The 1,966-nt window shown below is 36.3% G+C and overlaps 1 protein-coding gene across 1 annotated transcript in view; it reads right to left on the bottom strand.

The window, feature by feature from the left end:
- Positions 1-306: 306 nt before the first annotated feature.
- Positions 307-1,966, bottom strand: part of STK25 (serine/threonine kinase 25) — a gene marked incomplete in the record, with an annotated part of 665,014 nt that continues 663,354 nt past the window's right edge. The window contains 1 exon segment of the mRNA XM_044070790.1: positions 307-1,947.

The raw sequence follows: 1,966 nt of genomic DNA, 5'->3' as shown, positions 1-1,966 counted from the left end.
TCCTTGACTGACCTCTTCTAATTTCTGTCTGACTCACAAAGAGACAGAGCTGTGGTCTCTTTTCAAGTTTTAGTATGCAGTTAAAATCAGAATACAAGTAAAAAACAGTGTAAAGAAAACAAATCACAGTATACAATATAGAAAAAGCAATAAAGTAATACAAAACACAACAAAGAAAAAGCAAACTAACCTTTCCCTCACAGCAAACTGTGATGATATTCTTTGGCAATTTTAAAATGTTGAAAATACATGCAGTTGATGCAAAAGTAGAAAAAAAAAATCACAAACCAAATCAAACTAAACAGATACAGTAACTCTTCCCTTTATTCTTTAATAATACAATGTACAAGATTCTTCCCTAAGTATTTATTACATTCTTCATTATACCCTACAGTAGAGATACCTAAAACCAAACCTAAACAGAAACAACATTTTGTAGTTTTGCATTTTAAATGCATTGCTCTCAAAGTGTGCCAAACAGTGCACAAATTCCCCAAATCATCACTGCATCGGTAGTGCAATTTGTAAGAAAATAATAAGCAGTGGAGATATACTTTAGGAAAGAAAAACATGTTATAATGTGAAGGAGCCCTGAAAGTCTGACATTGTTTGATACTAAAAATAAATGTATACATTTTATTTCTTATGTCATCCATGTATGGGTCAGCCTTCCCCACCACAAACATTTACTTAAAAGATAAGTGAGAAAACAAGGCACATTAACAGATTGCTGAAAGTATGCATGATGATGAACTTCTGCTTCTAATCCACCACTAAACAAAACTTGTTTTGTGACTCATGATTCACAGTTCCCAAGTACTACAGATTATACTGGGCATCCAACTTTCAAAGACACTATACTGCCTTCAGTGCACACCTAGACATATAAAACTGAGTACATGGATAAAAATAAAAACAAGTACTTGTCAAGAATTAAAGACCTGCCTACCACCAAAACAAAAACACCCTAGGGAATATGTCTCCATACAACCACATTTTACTATACAAAGGGAGACTGAATGCACAAGTGTAAGCTACATGCCTTAAAATTTTAGGGCAAAGCCTACTGTTTAGTTTTCCTGTAACTTACTAATGCTATGCGATTCTGGCGATACTGGTTATTTCATTTTACATACGAACTGCTTATTTGAGTTGCACTGTTACTGTACTGCACTTTCCATGCATCGTATGTTCTGCCTGAAAAGGAAATACTGATCTAAAACAGTTTTCAATGCCAGCAATTCTCAGCTGCAAGAACATATAAATAAAAACACTGTATGGCTGATCTGAACGATAATTATTTAGAACCTTGTTAATCTTCAGCAGCTATCAGTAACTGGGTTTGCTGGGAGGCAGGATGCACTAAAGAAGGAAGAATGCCTTGAAGTTAGTTACTAAAACAAGGCCATGACTAGCTCTAAAGAGTTTTGTTTTACAGGTATGACAAAATCAACTTATTTTTAAATAATGGTTTAAATTAAAGGAAGCAAATGACGGTTAGATCAGACATTTCTCCAACACTAACAGATGGTGCAGCAGACAACTGGCAGGACTTTGTTTTTATTTGTTACTCAGCATACTCCTCATTTGGTATGAGCAGTCTTCTATTACTGGCTGCCAGAGCAATCTGATGTATTCTGTAGAGAGAATGGAGTATCATGGGTACAATGTCTGACAATGCATGCTCAAAGATGAGCACAGCACAGTCACCTTGCACTGGATACAGTCTTCTCTATGTGCATGAGGCAGCAGTCATATGGGCATGAAGGCTTGTCAAGCCACTGAACTCCTGTGGCATTGAACAGCTTAACCCATCATCATACTAGTAACCTGTGTTGAAATATGGTACCCCATCTAAAGTACAGTATTTGCAGGAATACTCTTCTCTTCCATGAGCACCTCCTCTTCTCAAAGACAATACCCCTTTATTAGGGCCTACTTTCAAACCCCCTACATGGATCTTTTC

This window comes from Protopterus annectens, chromosome 4.part1, assembly GCF_019279795.1.
Source record: "Protopterus annectens isolate FY-2018-M chromosome 4.part1, PAN1.0, whole genome shotgun sequence".
NCBI lineage: Eukaryota > Metazoa > Chordata > Ceratodontiformes > Protopteridae > Protopterus > Protopterus annectens.
Note: the sequence above shows the minus strand (reverse complement) of the source record. Positions and strands in the feature narration are given on the sequence as shown.